Source organism: Halichoerus grypus, chromosome 3, assembly GCF_964656455.1.
Source record: "Halichoerus grypus chromosome 3, mHalGry1.hap1.1, whole genome shotgun sequence".
Lineage (NCBI taxonomy): Eukaryota > Metazoa > Chordata > Mammalia > Carnivora > Phocidae > Halichoerus > Halichoerus grypus.
This window is the reverse complement of record NC_135714.1, coordinates 125,942,638-125,962,584: the sequence shown is the minus strand read 5'-3', so window position 1 is coordinate 125,962,584 and position 19,947 is coordinate 125,942,638. Positions and strand designations below refer to the sequence as shown.

At 37.9% G+C, this 19,947-nt stretch overlaps 1 long non-coding RNA gene across 3 annotated transcripts in view; it reads right to left on the bottom strand.

The window, feature by feature from the left end:
- Window positions 1-19,947, bottom strand: part of LOC144381382 (uncharacterized) — a 39,345-nt gene that overhangs the window by 15,709 nt on the left and 3,689 nt on the right. For 2 of the 3 annotated variants that reach the window (XR_013446507.1, XR_013446506.1), the window contains exon 2: window positions 18,834-18,918. The exons of the other annotated variant lie outside the window; for it this stretch is intronic. This is a non-coding gene — a long non-coding RNA (uncharacterized LOC144381382). The remainder of the gene's footprint in view (window positions 1-18,833; window positions 18,919-19,947) is intronic. 3 annotated transcript variants of the gene reach the window in all.

Below are 19,947 nucleotides of genomic sequence, written 5' to 3'. Positions count from 1 at the left end.
TTAGGTCTTTAACACTTTTCTTTTTTTAGTAGGATCCATGCCCAGTGTGGAGCCCAACACAGGGCGTGGGGCTTGAACTCACAACCCTGAGATCAAGACCTGACCTGAAACCAAGAGTCAGACATAGGTGCCCCGCTCTTTAACACATTTTGATTTTATTTTTGTGTATGGTGTAAGAAAGTGGTCCAGTTTCATTCTTTTGCATGTAATTTACCAATTTTCTCAACACCATTTGTTGAAGAGACCATCTTTTCCGACTGGATATTCTTTCCTGCTTTGTCAAAGATTAATTGACCATATAATTATGGGTTTATTTCAGGGTTTTCTATTCTGTTCCATTGGTCTATGTGTCTTTTTTGTGTCAGTACCATACTGTTTTGATTACTACAGCTTTGTAATATAACTTGAAGTCTGGAATTGTGATGCCTCCAGCTTTGCTTTTCTTTTTCAAAATTGCTTTGGCAATTTGGGGTCTTTTGTGGTTCCATATAAATTTTAGGATTTAAAAAAAATAAATAATTAAACTCAATTAATTATACATTTGTGACTCTGGTCATCTCTGGGGTGAAAACCCCCATCCTCACCCCCAATCCCAGCTACATGCGTGCCATCTGACACCATGGTCCAGCTGTCAGTGAAGAGGGGGAAGGTGGATGCAGGGCTGGCCTGAGAATTTGCACCAGTCTGCCCCCATCTTTTCAGGGTAGGGAGCTCAGACTGTGGTTGTACTTGCACTGTCTCACGGCCTCATTGAAGCCTTCAAACAGGGACAGGTCACTCTGACTGGTGGAGCAGGTCAAGAACTGCTTGATCTCATAGGTGCAGGGCCCCATCTGCAGGGGCAGGGGAGCAGAGTGGGTGGAGACCTCCTGAGTGGCAGGCTGGATAGGCTCTGAGCTCACCCCACTGAAGGCTCTGGTCAGGGCACTACCCACAGTGTGTCCCACAGCCCATTCCATAGCCACCCCAGTGACCATGTACCCCATCAGGGTTTTTTCCAGTTTTTTTCCTGTGATTGATTTCTAGTTCCGTGTCATTGTGGTTGGAAAAGATGCTTGATATGATTTCAGTCTTTTTAAGTTGATTAAGACTTGTTTTGTGGCCCAACATGTCATCTATCCTGGAGAACGTTCCATGTGCATTTGAAAAAAATGTGTATTCTGTTGTTGTTGTTGTTTTTTTAATGGAATGTTCTGTGTATTACTGCTAAGTCCATCTGGTCTAAGGTGTTGTTCAAAGATACCATTTCCTTATTTGATTTTCTGCCTGGATGATCTATCCATTGATGTAATGGGTTGTTAAAGTCCCCTACTATTATTGTATTAATGTCAGTTTCTCCCTTTATGTCTGTTAATATTTGTATTATGTATTTAGGTGCTCCAATGCTGGGTACATAGATATTTACAAGTGTTATATCTTGTACTCTTGTTGAATTGATCCCTTTACCATTATGTAATGCCTTTTGGTCTCTTGTTAGTCTTTGTTTTGAGGTCTAATTTGAGTGACAGTTAATTTTAAAACTACAGTTTGTACAAAAGAGGGTAAATAGTCCACTGATTAAAAAAGGGACAGATTCTAGCTGAAGTACCTCATCCATTGATAACCAGCAAAATCAACCGATCTTCAGCCTCCTCTATATAGTTAGGGGCCACTTCAGTGATATTTCCGATCACAGAGAAGTAAAAGGAGCACTTGTTTGCCAATAGTCATCAAAGCCACACAAATAATAAAACCCGAACAAACTAAACAGCTGATATTTGGCATCTAGGTACCTTCTGCAAATTTAAAGGGCTTAAGCGAAGAGGGTATAAATATTCATTACTGTATTGAGGATAAATTTCCTGCATTCTTTAGGTCTTAATTATTGCACTTAGTTCCTAAGCCTCTTTTCATTTAGGAGACTTAAACTTGACCTTCTATGGAAACTTTGCAATTTACAGATTTAAACTCAGTCAGTCCAGGAGTTTGCCCTTCTCTCTCCTTTTCCGGGGATTTGGATGTTGTACTAACCTCAGAGTCACCTGGTCCAGGATCTGCTGGTATAGGCAGTTACCTCTAGCTTTTGGTTGTCAGCTCCTTTCCCTCTTGCCCCACGTCTGCATCCATCTCTGCTAACCTCATCCTGACCACAAGGCCCCTCCACTCAAGCCACTTATGTGCTGCTTTGGGGAGCTCAGTATCCTGGAGCGTGGATAGGCACGTCTCAGTCACTCTGCATCAGCTGTGTGGTGAGCAGGGGCCCTCTCAAAGAGGCCCGCTGGAAGCAAGCTGAAGATCCTCTTTGCTTTAAAGTCCTTCCTGTCTTCCTCCAGGACATTTCCTGTCCTCTCAGCTGACTCAGAAGAATGAATGGGGGGTACAATCCTTTCTTAGGCACCTACCAGCATTTAAATTACAGTAACATGCCCTCAGATTCTCTTCTCCTTCCAGCAGGTTGAACGTTTATTTTCTTCTGGTAGACAACTTCACACCTGGTAACTCTTTGGCTTATGGTGTAAACAATCTGCCCTGAGTTCTCCAACCTCTAACTGATTTAAAACTAAAAAAAAAAAAAAAAATCCCATGCTTCCTCTTGAGAAACCTTCAGTTATAATAAAAAACCTACTGTTTTAGCTTTGGTTTTAAAATTCCATTCAGATTTTCTCTGGAGAAAGTTTTGTAGAAATTGACTGTATAATGTCAGAGAAAAATAAAAGTCACTCACTCAAAAACTAAACACCACCACCACTGCCAACAACAAAAACCCCCATTCAAAAACTTAGTTGTCTTGGTTGTTCTTAGCTATGTTTACCCTCATCCTGGAGCCATGAATGCTATTGATTCAGTGGGTGAAGGGGGAGGACTAGTGGTGGGGGAGGAGAACCAAAAAGCCTGTGAAAAAGAGAAACATCTCCAAAGTGTGTCCCACCAAATCCATCAGGAAGTGTGTTTCTTAGTAAATATGTGGTACATGGTAATCAGGGTAATTGGGGGTGATACAAGCCCTCTAGTGGGCACTTGAAAATGCTCAGGACATTTTCAGTTGTCATAGTGACTTGGAATTCACTGGCATTTGGTGGGTGGAGGGCAGGGATGGTGAACAGTCTGCAAAATGCAGGACAGTTCATATAAAATGCCAATAGCTCCCTGCTGGCAAATACCAAAGACATTCTTCTCTGTTGGGGCTTTTTCAGTCCCTGGCCCAATCCATGTTACTATCCAGTACAGCTCCAAGGCCCTCCTTTTAGGGATCAGGCCCCCCTTGCTTACTTCTCAGAGCCTGAATTTTTTCCTCTTGACAGTTCCACTGGGCTTGCCTGACTCTCCATGCAGTCTTTGCATGTCTCCAGCCTGAGCTGTTTGGGGGTGGAGCAGGGTACTCGACCAAGAAATATTACTTAAGTGTCCTATCCTTTAACTCCAGGTTTCTCTTCTGTCCTAAAGTAGCCATGAAGTAGTTTAAGGATTTGACTTGGACCTGCTTGGCCCCTTTTCAAAGCAGGAATACACAACATCTTTCTTGCCTCCTATTATTGTTCCTATCATTTCTATATGCAAGAAAAATGTGAAAGATCCTGTATTTTAGTCCTGTCACTCAATCTAAGACTTTGGGCTAGTCATTGAGCCACCCAGGCAGCTAAATTTCATCATTTGCAAAAATGAAGGAATTGGGCTAGATGATCTCTGAAGGTATTTAAGCTCTGTGCTTCTGTGAAAAACAATGGCATTTATTCTGATTCTGGTGCATTTCACATTTCTTCCTTCAAATACATCCTTTAGTCTTTTTGCTCATAATTTAGTAGTCAATGGGATCTTTATGAAAGGAAATTATAATAACGAAACTAGATTTTCATGCCATTTTGTGGCACATGTTGGTTAATTATTGAGCTACAGGTAGTAAAAAGAAATACATCCTAAATTATCATTCTGTTTTGTATAAAAAATTAATCTTGTTTTATTAATACATTTAGGAAATATTTGTTAAGCCCCTATTGTGTGCCAGGCACTGTTCTAGGTAGAACAGTGTTGAAAATATAAAGTGAACAAAAGAAACTCACTACTTTTATACTGCTCACATTCTAGATCATCAGTTCTCAAAGTGTGGTCTTCAGATCCCCCAAAAATACCTCAGAAGGTCCAAGAGGTCAAAAACATTCTCTTAATAATACAATTGCATTATTTGACTTCCCCAGTGTGTTCACATTTGCACTGATCATATGAAAACAATGGTGGGTTAAATTGCAAGTGCCTTAGCATGAATCAAGGCAATAGTACCAAATTACCTAGTTACTATAGCCTCCACCATCACACATTTGCAGGGGGGAAAAAAAGCCAGTTTTATTTAAGAAGTCTTTAATGAAGCAGTAAAAATTACTAACTTTTATATTAAATTTCATCCCTTGAATACACATCCTTTTAATAGTCTGGGTGACAAACAGAAAATATACATAAAGCACTTCTGCTGCATTCAGAGGTATAATGGTTGTCTTAAGAAAAGGCAGTGCTGAACTAGCCACTTTTTAAAGATTTTTTTTATTTATTTGAGAGAGAGAAAGAGAGTGGGAGCACAAGCAGTGGGAATGGCAGGCAGAGGGAGAGGGAGAAGCAGGTTCTCCACTGAGCAGAGAGTCTGGGGCTCAATCCCAGGACCCTGGGATCATGACCTGAGCCAAAGGCAAATGCTTAACTGACTGAGCCACACAGGTGCCCCTGAACTAGCCACTTTTTAAAATGAAACCCCATCTTTATTTGAAAGAACAACTTAAAGACAAACTATGGTTATTTAGAATTGAAAATATGGCAGACATTTTTCTGAAAATGAGCCAAGTAAGCTTGCAACTTCTATGAAAATAATTTACGATATTTGTTACCAATGAAAAAATTCAACTTTCAGGCAAAGATTAGAATTTTGGGAAATTTGTATCCACCACTATTAGACTGACAAGCTTCCCAAAACATAGAGATTTTCTGATGAGATTGGTGGTATATTAACAATGTGACTTTTTTTTAATAATGTATGACAGAATGTGCCAACATTAGGAGGATCTACATAACTCAGTGAACTACTTTCCAAATGACTAAAGCATGATGTTACAAAATCATGCCTGGGTTAAAGATCCATTAAAGGGTAAGATAAACCACTAAATATATACCATATTGTAACTAGCCTTTAAGAAACTATTACTTATTGGGCACTGGGTGGCTCAGTCGGTTAAGCATTTGACTCTTGATTTCAGCTCAGGTCATGATCTCAGGGTTGTGGGATTGAGCCTCACATAGGGCTCCACACTCAGCAGAGAGTCTGTTTCTTCCTCTCCCTCTTCTCCTCCCCCCCTCCTGTGCATGAGTGTGCTCTCTCTCTCAAATAAATAAAATCTTAAAAAAAAAGAAACTATTACTGTTGACTATTGTAGCAAAGAAAAATATCTTCGATTACCCAAAAATGTTATTAAAATGCTCTTCACTTTTACAACAACATATCTATGTCAGGCTGGATTTTCTTTATAAACTTCAGCTAAAACAACATGTGGCATTGATAGAATGGGAAGCAGATATGAGGATCCAGCTATCTTTTATTAAGTTAGATATTAAAGAGACTTGAAAATGTAAAACAATGCCACTCTTCTCACTACATTTTTTGTGTTTTGGAAATATAATATTTTTTATAAAAATGTTATGTATGATAATATGTAATGAATGTATCACTGTTGTTTCAAATAAATAAATATTTTAAAAACATCTGCTTTAGTTCCCAATAAGGTAAATAGGATAGCTATAACTCATATAAACAAAAGCCCCTTGGTGCCCTCAATAATTTGGGGGAATGTAAAGGGATCCTGAGGCCAAAAAGTTTGAGAACCAGTGCTCTAGGAAAAACTCTTAAGCTCAATGTGTCTTTGTATGATCATTGACATAACATCTCTGATAAAGTCACTACTAAGAATAACTACGAATAATTAGTGAAATATTTTGTGACTTACGCAAATATTGAATGAATGCTTGATATCACAGCTCATTAAAGAAGGTGGTAAAGAGAATTTGTTAAAATGATAAACAGGAGAAAAGCTTTATGACAGGATTTCACATGATTTCTTGGATATGACACCAAAAGCAAAGGCAACAAAAATGAAAAAAAAAAAGAAATTGGACTACATCAAAATGAAAAACTTCTGCACATCAAAAGACACTATCAACAAAAAAGGCAACTCACAGAATGGGAGGAAATATTTGCAAATTATTATTTGATAAGGAATTAATATCCAGAATATATAGAGAACTCCTAAAACTCAATAACAAAAATCCAAACAACTTGGCTCAAAAATTGGCAAAGAACTTGAACAGATATTTCTTCAAAGAAGATATACAAATGGCCAATAAGCATATCAAAAGATGCTCAACATCACTAATCCTTAGGGAAATGCAAATCAAAACTACCATGAGATATCACCTCCCACCTAGTAAGACAGTTACTATTAAAAAAAAAAAAAACAAAAAACAGAAAATAACATGTTGGTAAGGATTTAGAGAAATTGGGACCCATGTGCACTGTTGGTAGAAATGTAAAGTAGCACAACTACTGTGCAAAACAGCATGGTGGTTCCTCCAAAAATTAAAACTAGAATTATTATATGATCCAGGAATTCCACTTCTAGGTATATACCCAAAATAGTTGCAAGCAGTTTCTCAAGCAGATATTTGCACACCCATGTTCATAGCAGCATAATTCAAAACAGCTAAAATGTGGGAGCAACTCATGTGTTTATTGACAGAGCAATGGATAAACAAAATGTGGTACATATATACAATGAAATATTCAGTCTTAAATAGGAAGGAAATTCCGACATATGGATGAACATGGAGGATATTACATGAAGTGAAATAAGACAGTCACTCACACATGCACACACCAGAAGTAGAAGAGCAGAGTAAAAGCAGAGTAGAAGAAAGCTGCCAGCAGCTAGGGGGAGTCACTCTGCTTATTGGCCATTTGTATATACAGTGTGTAGAGTTTCAGTTTTACAAGATGAAAAGAATTATGGGGATAGGTGGAGGTGATGGTTGTGCAACATTATTAAAGTATTTAATACCACTGAACCCTAAACTTAAAAATGGTTAAGATGGTAAATTTTATGTTATGTGTATTTTAACACAGTAAAAAAATTTGGGAAAAAAGAGAGAATGAGATAACAGAGAACTCTCTATGTGCACACACTGAGGAAAGGCCATTTGAAAACATCGTGACAAGGTAGCCCCCTACAAGCCAGGAAGAGAGCCCTCACCAAAAATTAAGTGACAGCTGGAACCTTGATTTTGGACTGCTAGCCTCCAGAACTGAGAAAATAAACTTCTGTTATGTAACCTCCCCACCCCAAATCAATAGCTATGGAGCTCTTACTATATCAGCCCTTTTATTATCCTCATTTTACAAAATAGGAAAGTGAAACACAGAGAGATTAACAAATTTTCCCAAAGTCCATACTTATTCCTCCTTTTCTTGTTAAGTACATTGGAGAATGTTCCCAGGTTAATGAAAGTCCTTTGACAGCATTATATATTCATCTAGGAAAAAATAATTCATTGCTTCAATAATACTGAAGACTTTTATTTTTTTAATATTTTGGGGCACCTGGGTGGCTCAGATGGTTGGGCATCTGCCTTCGGCTCAGGTCATGATCCCAGGGTCCTGGGATCAAGCCCCACATCGGGCTCCTGGCTCAGTGGGGAGACTGCTTCTCCCTCTCTGTCTGCCTCTCCCCCTGCTCATGCTCTCTCTTTCTGTCTGTGTCTGAAATGAATAAAGAAAATCTTAAAATAAATAAATAAATAAATAAATAAATGTTAAAAAAAACACAAGAATTGAATTGAATAGAGGCTTACATTTTCTCTAATTTTTCATGTTAGTTTCTTCTCTAGAAATTGTAACCCCTGCCAGGTTATTTTTCTCCCTTATAACACTTAAAAAATTGAGATATACTTCACATAACATAAAATTCACCATTTTATTTTATTTTTTAAAGATTTACTTATTTTTTTTAAGATTTCTTTGAGAGAGAGAGAGAGTACAAGCAGGAGGGGCAAAGGGAGAGGGAGAGAATCTCAAGCAAACTCTGTGCTGAGCACAGAGCCTAACACAGGTGGTGATCTCGCCACCCTGAGATCACAAGCTGAGCCAAAACCAAGAGTTCAATGCTTAACTGATTGCATCACTCAGGTGCCCCAAGATTTATTAGAGAGAGAGGGAGAGAGAGTGTTGGGAGGGGCAGAGGAAGACAATATTCAAGCAGACTTCTCACTGAGTATGGAGCCTGATGTGGGGCTTGATTCCACAACCCATGAGATCATGACCTGAGCCAAAACCAAGAGTGAGATGCTTAACTGACTGAGCCACCTATGCATCCCAAAATTCACCATTTTAAAGTATACACTTCAATGGTTTTTAGTTTTTTCACTATGTTGTGTGACCATCATCACAATCTAATTTCAGAACATTTTCATCATCCCAAAATGAAACCCTATTCCCATTAACAGTTACTCCACTATTTGGCCACCCACCCCCCACCAGCCCTAGGAAACTACTAATCTACTTTTTGTCTCTATTGCCTATTCTGGACATTTCATGTAAATGGAATCATACAATATGAGGAATTTTGTTACTGTCTTCTTTCACTTAGTGTATGTTTTCAAAATTCATCCATGTAGTAGTATGTATTAGTACCTCATTCCTTTTCCTGGCTGAATAATATTCCATTATATGGCTATCCTACATTTTATTGCTTCATTCATCTGTTGAATTACATATGGTTTGTTTCCATTTTTTGGCTGTTGTAAGTAATGCCATTGTAAAAATTGATGTACAAGTTCTACTGTGAACATATTTCAATTGTCTCAGATATATACCTAAGAGTGGAATTGTTAGGTCATACAGTAATTCTCTGTTTAACATTTTGAAGAACTTTAATATGTTTTTTCAAAGAGGCCACACAATTTTGCATTCCTTCCAGCACTGTATGATAGATCCAATTTCTCCATATCCTCACCAACACTTGTTACTGCTTTTTTTTTTTTAAATTTTAATTCCACATACAGTGTTATATTAGTTTCAGGTATACAAAATAGTGATTAAACAGTTCCATATAGTGTTCATCAAGGTAAGTGTAGTCAATCCCCTTCACTCATTGCCCCTCCCCCCCAATAATCATCTGCTTGTTCTCTATAGAAAGAGTCTGTTTTTTGGCTGGTCTCTTTTTTTCTTTGTTTCTTTGTTTTGTTTCCTAAACTCCACATGAGTGAAATCATATGGTAAATGTCTTTCTCTGACTGACTTATTTTGCTTAGGATTATACTCTCTAGATCCATCCATGTTGTTGCAAATGGCAAGATTTTGTTCTTTTTTATGGCTGAATAATATTCCATTGTATATATACACCACATCTTCTTTATCCATTTATCTGTCAATGGATATTTGGACTGCTTCCATAGTTTAGTTATTGTAAATAATACTACAATAAACATAAGGGTGTATATATTCCTCTGAATGACTGTTTTTGTGTTCTTTGGGTAAATACCCAGTAGTGCATTTTCTGGATCATAGGGTAGTTTCATTTTTAATTTTGAGTTTGTCAATGTTTTTTTGGTTATAGCCATCCTAGTGTGTACAAAGTGGTATCTCATTATGGTTTTGATTTGCATTTCCCTGATGACTAATGATGTTGATCATCTTTTCTTATGCTTGTTGGTCATTTGTTTCTCTTCTTTGGATAAATATCTATTTAGATCTTTTGCCTATTTTTAAATTGGGTTATTTGTCTTTCTTAGTTGAGTTATAAGAGTCCCTTATATATTCTGAATATTAGATTCTTATCCAATATATGACTTACAAATATTTTCTCCCATTCTTGATAGTGTCCTTTGACACACAATAGTTTTCAACTTTGATGAAGTCCAATTTATCTATTTTTTTGGTTCTTTTGCTTTTGGTATCATCTTTGAAAAACGATTACCTGCCCAGATGGACTCAGTAGTGAATTCTATCACTTAAGGAAAAAATTTTAGCAATTCTCTACAATCTCTTTCAAAGGACAGAAGCAGAGAGAATACTTAACTCATTCTATGAGGTCAGCACTACTCTAATACCAAAAGGAGACAAAGATATCACAAGAAAATAAAATTACAGGCTAAATTCTCTCATGAACATAGATATAAAAATCTTCAATAAAATATTAGCAAATCAAATTCAACAATATATAAAAAATTATATGCCACAACTAAGTGAAATTTACTCCAGGTATGCAAGGCTGATTCAACCTTTTAAAATTAATGTAATCTATCATGTCAACAAGCTAAGAAGAAAAATCATGATCATATCACAGATACAGCATTTGACAAAATCCAACATTCATTCATGACAAAAATTCTCAGCAAACTAGGAATAAAGAGGAACACCTTCAACTTGATTAAGAAATCTACAAAACACCTAAGCTAATGTCATATTTAATGGTGAAAAACTGGAAGCTTCCCTGCTAAGATCAGGACAAGGCAAAGATGTCCCCTCTCTCACTACTCCTTTTCAACCTTGTAATGAAAGGCCTACCTAATGCAATAAGACAAGAAAAGGAAATAAAAGGTGTACAGATTAAGAAGGAAGAAATAAAACTGTCTTTGTTCGCAGATGACATGATTACTTATGTAGAAAATCAGAAAGAATTGATGAAAATAGCTTCTGGAATGAAAAGGCAATTATAGCAAAGCTACAGGATACAACGTTAATATACAAAAGTAAATCACCTTCCTATATACCAACAATGAACAAGTAGAGTTTGAAATTAAAAACATTACCATTTACATCAGCACCCCCCAAAATGAAATAATTAGGTATAAATCCAACAAAATATGTACAAGATCTATTTGAAGAAAAGTATAAATCTCTGGTGAAAGAAATTTAAGAACTAAATAAATGGGCAGATATTACATATTTATGGATAGGAAGACTCAATATTATCAAGATGTCAGTTCTTCACAACTTGATGCATAGGTTCAATGCAATCCCAATAAAAATCCTAGTGAGACATTTTGAGGGTATCAACAAACTGACTGTAAAGTTTATATGGAGAGCTAAGAGACTCAGAATAGCCAATACAGTATAGAAGGAGAAAAACAAAGTTAAAAGACTGACACTATCTGACATCAAGACTTGCTATAAAACTGCAGTTATCAACACAGGGTGGTATTGGCAAAATAACAAATAGATCATTGGAACAGTTTAGAGAACTCCAAATTAAACCCAAATAAATACAGTCAACTGATCTTTGATAAAAGAGCAAAGACAATACAGTGGAGCAGAATAGACTTTTCAGCAAATGGGGCTGGAACAACTGGACGTTCACATGTAAAAAAAATCTAGACACAGACTTTATACCCTTCACAAAAATTAACTAAAAATAGATCACAGACTTAGGTATAAAATGCAAAACTATAAAAACCTTAGAAGATAACATAGGAGGGGGTGGGGGGATGGGTTGGCCTGGGGATGAGTATTAAGGAGGGCACATAGTGAATGGAGCACTGGGTGTTATACGCCAACAATGAATCAGGGAACACTACATCAAAAACTAATGATGTAGTGTACGGTGACTAACATAACATAATAAAATAAAATTAAAAAAAAAAGAAGATAACATAGGATTAAATCTACATGACCTTGTGATGACTTTTTAGGTAGAACGTCAAAGACACAATCCATGAAAAAAAGAATTGTTAATTTGGATTTTGTCAAATTTAAAAACTTCTATGTGAAGGACACTATCAAGAGAATGAGAACTCACACAGTGGGAGAAAATATTTGCCAAAGGCGTATCTGAGAAAGGACTGTTATCCAAAATATACAAGTAATACAACTCAACAATAAGAAAATCAATGACCTGATTTAAAAAAAAATGGGCAAAAGATATGAACAGATACTTCACCAAAAAAGATACACCAGATGTCAAATAAGTATATGGAAAGATTCTCCTCATCATATGTCAACAGGAAATTTCAAATTAAAACAATGAAATATCACTACACATCTATTAAAACAGCTGAAATCCAAAATGCTTACAGTACCAAATGTTGGTGAAGATGTAGAGCAATGGGAACTTTCATTCATTGCTGTAGAGAATGTGAAATGGTATAGTCACTTTGGAAGACTAGAGGCTTCTTAAAAACTAAACATAGTCTTTTTTTTTTTTTAAAGATTTTATTATTTATTTGACAGAGAGAGAGAGAGAAAGCACACACAAGCAGGGGGAGCAGCAGAGGGAGAGGGAGAAGCAGGTTCTCCGGTGAGCAGGGAGCCTGATATGGGGCTTGATCCCAGGACCCTGGGATCAGACCTGAGCCCAAGGCAGATGCTTAACTGACTGAGCGACCCAGGTGCCCCATAGTCTTTTTTTTTTTTTTTAAGATTTACTTATTTATTTGAGAGAGAAAGAGAAAGAGAGAGCATGCATGAGCAGGGGGAGGGGCAGAGGGAGAGGGAGAAAATCTCAAGCAGAGTCCCCACTGATTGCAGAGCCCAATGCCAGGCTCCATCCCAGGACTTTGAGATCATGACCTGAACTGAGGGGCACCTGGGTGGCTCAGTTGTTAGGCATCTGCCTTTGGCTCAGGTCATGATCCCAGGGTCCTGGGATTGAGCCCCGCATCAGGCTCCCTGCTCAGTGGGAGGCCTGCTTCTCCCTCTCCTACTCCCCCTGCTTGTGTTCCTGCTCTCGCTATCTCTCTCTGTCAAATAAATAAAATCTTAAAAAAAAAAAATGACCTGAACTGAAACCAAGCGTCGGCCACTTAACCAACTGAGCCACCCAGGTGTCCCCAAAACATAGTCTTAACATACAATCTAGCAATCATGCTCTTTGGTATTTATCCAAAGGAGTTGAAAACCTATGTTGGAGTGCCTGGCTGGCTCAGTCGCTTAAGCATTTGCCTCTTGATTTTAGCTCAGATCATGATTTCAGGGTCATGGGATCAAGCCCTGCATTGGGCTCCCTGCTCAGTGCGGAGTCTGCTTGGGATTCTCTCTCTCCCTCTCCCTCTGCCCCTCCCCACCCCACTTTCTCTCTTTCTCTAAAATACATAAATCTTAAAAAAAAAAAAAAACCTATGTTCACACAAAAATTTGCATTCAAATGTTTATATCAGCTTTACTCATAATTGCCAAAATTTGGAAGCAACCAAGATTTCCTTTAGTAGGTGAATAGAAAAATAAACGGTGGTACATCAAGAAAATGGAATATTATTCAGTGCTAAAAAGAAATGAGTAATCAATCCATGTGAAAAGATATAGAGGAACATTTGATACATATTAGTAAGTAGAAGAAGTTAATCTGAAATGGCTACCTACTACATGATTTCAACTATAGTACATTCTGGAAAAGGCAAAAGAGACAGTAAAAAGAGGAGTGAGTGGTACCATGGGTTAGAGGGGGAAGAAGAGATGAATAGGCAGAGCACAGAACATTTTTAGGGCAGTGAAGCTATTCTGTATGATATTATAATGGAAGCTACATGTCATTATACATTTGTCAAAAGTCATAGAATATACAATAATGGAGTGAACCTTAATGTAAATATAGACTTTGGGTGATAATGATTATATTAACTCTCCATTCCCTAGGATTTGTTAATGTTACCGTTTATTGTAGTTGTTACTGTTTGTTTAGTGACGTAATCTCTACTCCCAACATGAAGCTCAAACCCACAACCCTGAGATCACAAGTTGCATGCTTTACCGACTGAGCTAGCCAGGCACCCCTGTTTAGCGACTTTCCTTGAACTAATTCTGCAGTCTGTTCTTTGTTGTATGTAGCCCCTGAAGTATCTGTTATGGTAGATCAGCTAATGATTGATTGGAGATTTCCTTAAATATCTGGAACCAAAAAATGTCCCAGTCTTTGCAGAGAGCCTATGTATGTTGTGGCATGCTTTCAGCATTCACCAGGCACTTTACAACTCTGCCTTATTCCTTCACTTCCTTCTTTCTAAGAGCCTCAAAGTCAGCAGGGGGTGAGAATGTAGGGCTTGCTTGGGTCTTTCCTGAGCATGCACACCACCCTGAGCATGCATTTGGCCTTCTAGATTCTTAGGAGCTTTGTAAGTCCTTCCAAGACACTCATAGCCCAGCCTTTCTGATTAGTCTATTGTTTACCCCAGCTATTATCTATCATAGCAGGCACAGCAACCCAAGACATTATACTATAAATGTTTTCAACAAGTGCCTGTGGGAAGGAGCTTTAGCACTAGGCTAGTTTGGAGTTAGGTAAAATAAAGACAAGCCTTTGAGCCAATATTCCAGGGAGCCACCAGACATGGTTAGAACAAATATAGCTGACTCTTGAACGACATGGGGGCTAGGGTGGTGAACTCCCTCATTATCCCCCTGTGCAGTCGAAAATCCAGTTATAAATTTTGGTTCCCCAAAAACTTAACTACTAATAGCCTACTGTTGACCAGAAGCCTCACCAGGAACATAAACAATCAACCCATACTTTGTATATATTATATACTATATTCTTACATCAAAGTAAGCAAGAGAAAAGAAAATATTAAGACAATCATAATGAAAATACATTTATAGTACTGTATTTATTGAAAAAAATCTGTATGTAAGTGGACCTATGCAGTTCAAACCCATACTATTCAAGGGTCAACTGCCATTAATTACAATTCTTTGCTTATGAAGTATGATTTGCTCCCTCTGGTACCAGGAATGCAGGCTGTTATTTTCACAGGTACCACTGATCTGAGGTGCAGGGGATGGGGGTGGCATAGGTTAAAACATCATACATTTTTACTGTTCGTATTAAAAATCAGCCCTTTTTCCCCGAATAAGTATGTGACAGTTTGCTATAGGCCTTTGGCTAATTTTCAAAGTCACAAAAAAGTTGATTCTGATAATTTTTCATTTTTTTCATTTTCCCATTTTTTATTTGCTTTTATGGGGGGGTGAAATTTGGAGTATGTTACTCTGCTATTTTCACTGATATCACCTCAGGTCGTTCTTAACACTGATAATAGATAGTCTAGGACTAAAAACACTGTAGGTACATCTTTTAGATCTGTGTTGAAACAGAAATGATCAGGAAGTTCTGAATTTTGTGTCCAGAAGTCAGTTCTTTACAGAAATTCTATCTTTTGACATCTTGAAAAATCCAAGTTTATGATGGTTACGCAGCTAAGTAGATGCCCAAAATTAGGTTGTGCACCTGCTCTAGGCAAGGTCAGACCTGGATAAGTTTTACCTCTAATATAATCCTCAACTTTTCAGATTCTTAAATTCTAAATTGTTAACTCAAATTCTCAGAAATGATTCACACTAACCCAGCTCACTAAAAAACTAGTTTATAAATCATAATACCAACTAGTTATTTCATAATGCAAGCTATTTCTGGCAAGATAACCAACATCAGCCCATTTTTTTGGGTCACTGTTTCCCAGTTTGTTAGTGCCCTTGGAAGAGACCAATACAAGAACTGCTGGTGAGCATAGTGCAGAATAATGTAGTTGGGTGTTCTTGTAAAATATTTCTTCTAGCCAGGTATCAGAGAGAACTTCCATCCCTAATTCTAATCCTCATTTGTGAAATGTCAATTACAGTGCCTGCCTAAAAGTATTTGTGTTAGGATTAAATGAAATTACATGTCCATTACCTTGATATCATTACAAAAGACAAAATACAATTTCGGCTTAGACAAAAAGAAAAGCTTCACGATTCACAGAATCCAAGGAATGGCTGAACAACCAAACCATTGGAAGAGCAGAAACGCCATAATTTCCTTTCTGTCCTTGTTTGACTTTTCTCTGTGTGTCAGCTCTGTTCCCTACCACTGCAGCCTGGTTTTCTCCATATGTTAAGGAATGTGGTCACTGATAACTCCCATGCACTACATTTTACAATTTGGTTACTGGAGTGCTCGCTTCAGCAGCACATATATAATTTGGCTACTGTAGAGTCTTTTTTTTTTTTTTCTCCTCTCTCTCAATTCCTATTAGAAAATAGAAGGGCTCTGTTTTGTGCTCAACCCTGAAGAAATCAATTATGGCCAAAAAACTGGGAACATATAAGAACATGGGAATTTTCCCACAAAAGCCATGGAGGTTAAGCTGACAGAGGAATAGTGTGGCAAATTGTATTATTGACTTATTTGTTCTTCCCTTTCCATGTACATGTGACTTGAAGTGTCCCTTTCCTTGTGAAGACTATACATATACACCCTGCCCATTAAGGCTGAGCTTAGTCATATAGCATGCTTTAGCCAATGGAGTGAAAGGCCATGACATACAACACCCTTGGTAGAAGCTTTAAGAGGCATCATGCCTGGCTGGCTTAGTTGGAAAGGCATTCGACTCTTGACCTTGGGGTTGTGAGTCTGAGCCCCACCTTGGTTGTAGAGATTACTTAAATAAATAAATAAAGTTTTTAAAAAAAGCATCATGATTTTTCTAACAGGTTTCCCCCATCCCCACCATGAGAATGGCAGGTCTCACATTAGGACCTGCTTCTTCAACCTGGAATCCAGGATGAGATAAGACATGGTGCACTGTAGACAACTTCCCAAAGCCTGAAGCACCATTGTAGGCAACTTATAGTCTGTATGTAATATAAGCAAGAAAGTATTTTGTTTTGTAAGCCAGTGAACTCTCAGTTATGTAGCATAACCCAGTGAAAGTTGACAAGTATAAGCAGTTCCCAGAAAAAGAGAGGAAGATGCTGGCCGGTGAAATATTAAATTATTTAAACATTAAGTTACTGAATGCATTCACTATAGACTTCCCTGGAGAAATGCCAATAAATTCCAACTTTCCAACTCTCACTTTTAATAAGTCACAAAAAAATCCTCATAAAGATGAGTTATAATACAGCTTCTTACTACTATCTGAAGGTAGAATGTTCCTATGAAATCTCTGTAAGCTGAAGTGGCATAAACTGAAGAGTATCCCCCACTTTCCAAAAGTTTGCATTCCATCACTTTACTTTTACCAAAGCCCCTACATTAATACTTGTTTTCACTAACCAAAAGAAATCTGAAGATGACTTTATACCTGTATATTGAGAAAAATATAACATTTATATTCCTTATATTTATCTATTCTATATGCTCTTACCCTGATTGGATTTGGGAGAGACCCTGGTCCTACTGGCAACTCATTTATAAACCATTCCTTAGAATAGCGCATTTTTACAAAATGATCCATCTTACCCAGGATTTTACTTTCCTCCACTACTAATTTCAGAGGATTCTCCCAGAGGCTTTGCTGTTCTCTCTTCATTCTACAATTTGGCTTGAGCATTTCTACCCTCTGCACACTTTCTCTGGAACATAATAACCACTTATACAACTTCAACCTACCATATAATTAAAACCTCCAAATATATTTCTAGACCAAATCTTGTTTGTGAGCTCTAGACACACTTTCTTACCTTCTTACTGGACATCTTCACTTGATATCCCATTGATATCTCAAACATGGCCATTTAACTCATCGTCTTTCTCTTCAAATCTTTGTTGTTGTTGTTGTTGCTGTTGCCTGAATTGTCTATCCTGTTTAGCAGCACCACCATGTCCCTGTAGTTGCTCATGCTAATAGTTTTGGCGTCACCTTAACTTTCTCCCCTTTCCTCATGTCCTTGGTATTTCTATAATGTAATTGTTTCAAGTCCTATAGATTCTGTTCTCTACACATCTTCCAAGTCTTCCTTTCTCTGATCTTCCTGCTACTGCCTTTAGTTTAGTTCACCACACATTTCATTACTTTTTAAGTTCCAGTCACTATTCTGAATGCTGGAGATAAGGAATAAATAAAGTACTTCCTAAGGCCTAGAACTCACTTTTTAGTCAGGAAGACAAACATATCATTTCACTTACATAATTGGGTAAATGTTAAGATAGAGCTATAGACAGGGGACTATGAGAAATCAAAGAGAGCATGCTCCTCCTAAACTAGCAATTTCTGGAAGGAAGAATCTTGAACTGAGTAAGGGTGATACGGAGTAACAGAGCAAACTAAGATGGAAAACATTATATGGAGAAAGAACTGCCTTAGCAAAGGTGTGAATAGTGGTAGTGAAGTAGGAAATGTTAAAGATTGAGGCTAGAAAGGTTAAGTGGAAACCAAATCATGTAGCTGGACTTAATTAAGGAATCTGGACTTAATCTTGTAAGATTGCAGTTTCAAACTGGGATAAACAAAGCCCCTCCTCATTTGGTGAATGGTGGGGGAAAGGGGACAGAAGGCCAACTGTGCTTTATGGCTTTGGTTCTGATACTTACTTCAATCAGAGCAGCTCAGCCAACTTTCACACCATCGCTTGCAAATATTTCCCTTAACTAAAGGGGTTGGGTGCTTATCAAAACCATACAAATAAAGAGCTTAGAGAAGATACCTTTGGCTTGGAAAGCATGAGGACTGAACAGTTTAAGAACTCTGCTCTGAAGACAAAGCACAGGATGAGACATTATTATTATTTCTGCATGGTTTTATGGCTTTTTCACGGTTCACATCCAATCAGTACTCTGCACAAAAAATAGGTCATAGGAATCTACTGTGAACACTTGCTTTCCATCAAGCTCAAAGAACCTTCTGAGGGCTTGTTATCACAGCTTAGGATTTATCCTTTAAGGTCTATTTTACCATGAAAAACACTGTTTTTGCTCCCTTTCCTTACCTCAACTGTGGGAGAAAACCAAATTAAGCACTTATTGTTTGGCTCTGAGACAGATGTCAGTTTATTTGGGAGGCAGTAGGCGGAGGAGGAATGACTTGTCTTCTTAGCCCCATTAAAGTACTCTAGATCCAAGCACTGTGTTAAGACTTACATGACTGGCCAAAGAGAGTCACTGGCTCCTCTTGGGTGGAAGACTGGCTCTTCTGAGAACAGTTAGAGTTGTCCTCCAGGGAAAGCTGGAGTAGTAACAGCAACAATTAATATTTAATTGAGGGCTTCATATGTTTCAGGCACTTTAAGAGCGTTAACTCATTTAATCCTTACAACAAAGCTAAGATACGAGTACTGTGTGATCCTCATTTTGTGGATGAGGAAATTCAGGTACAGAATTTAAAGAATTTAAAACATTCAAGATACCTAGATAGAAGTGGCAGGCTAGAATTTAAATTCAGACTGTCTGGCTCCAGTATTTGATCTCACAATCACTGAGCTATAGTATGTTTTTAAGTGGGTCTTAAGGCAAGTCCTTTAAGGCAGAGGATGTAAAAGGCCGATCCCAAAAAGCCTAGCCTATGACCAGGGCTTAGTTTTTTTTTTTTTTTTTTAGAAATTTTATTTATTTATTTGGCAGAGAGACACAGCAAGAGAGGGAACACAAGCAGGGGGAGCAGGAGTGGGAGAGGCTGGCTTCCCGCCGAGTAGGGAGCCCGATGCGGGGCTCCATGCGGAGCTCGATGCGGGGCTCGATGCGGGGCTCGATGCGGGGTTCGATGCGGGGCTCGATGCGGGGCTCGATCCCAGGCTCAAGCCTCGGCTCGATCCCAGGACCCTGGGATCACGAACTGAGCTGAAGGCAGACGCTTAATGACTGAGCCACCCAGACGCCCCAGGGCTTAGATTTTTTAAAGTCAATTTGTCTCACCTCTACCTTTTGAAAGGAAAGCCTGTACCTTGATGGTCCAGTTCCTCCAAGGTTGCTACAAAAGAAATTGGGGCAGTGTCCTTATCAGTTCATTTACATCTAGGGTCAATCTTAAGTGGCTCAACTATTTTATTTTGCCCAGGATGGACAATATAAGTAAACATTCTTATGGCTTTTTGTCTCTAAGGACACCAGATGATCTTCAGTTCATTTACTCAAATAATACATTCTAAACCAAACCACTTCTGTGTGTAAACTTACACATTCAACATGACCCTTTCCTAAGGAAAGACGACTATATTTTTGATTAGGATTTAGGAAATTTTTGACACAAACAACTAAG